We start from the raw sequence: 373 nt of genomic DNA, 5'->3' as shown, positions 1-373 counted from the left end.
GACACACATAGCTGTCTATAGGAGGGGGTTGCACCACTCAGACACACATAGCTGTCTATAGGAGTGGCTAAGGGCTGCGCCAGTCCTGTCCGCCGGCCTCCGCTGTAAATACAGTATGTAGTATTATTATGATAAATACAGTATGTAGTATTATTATGATAAATACAGTATGTAGTATTATTATGATAAATACAGTATGTAGTATTATTATGATAAACGCACACACACACACACACACACACACACACACACACACACACACACACACACACACACACACACACACACACACACACACACACACACACACACACACACACACACACACACACACACACACACACACACACACAATGTAGAAATACAGTCTGTA

This window comes from Electrona antarctica (assembly GCF_951216825.1).
Source record: "Electrona antarctica genome assembly, chromosome: 12".
NCBI lineage: Eukaryota > Metazoa > Chordata > Actinopteri > Myctophiformes > Myctophidae > Electrona > Electrona antarctica.
The sequence above is the reverse complement of the archived record's forward strand: the minus strand, read 5'-3'. Positions refer to the sequence as shown.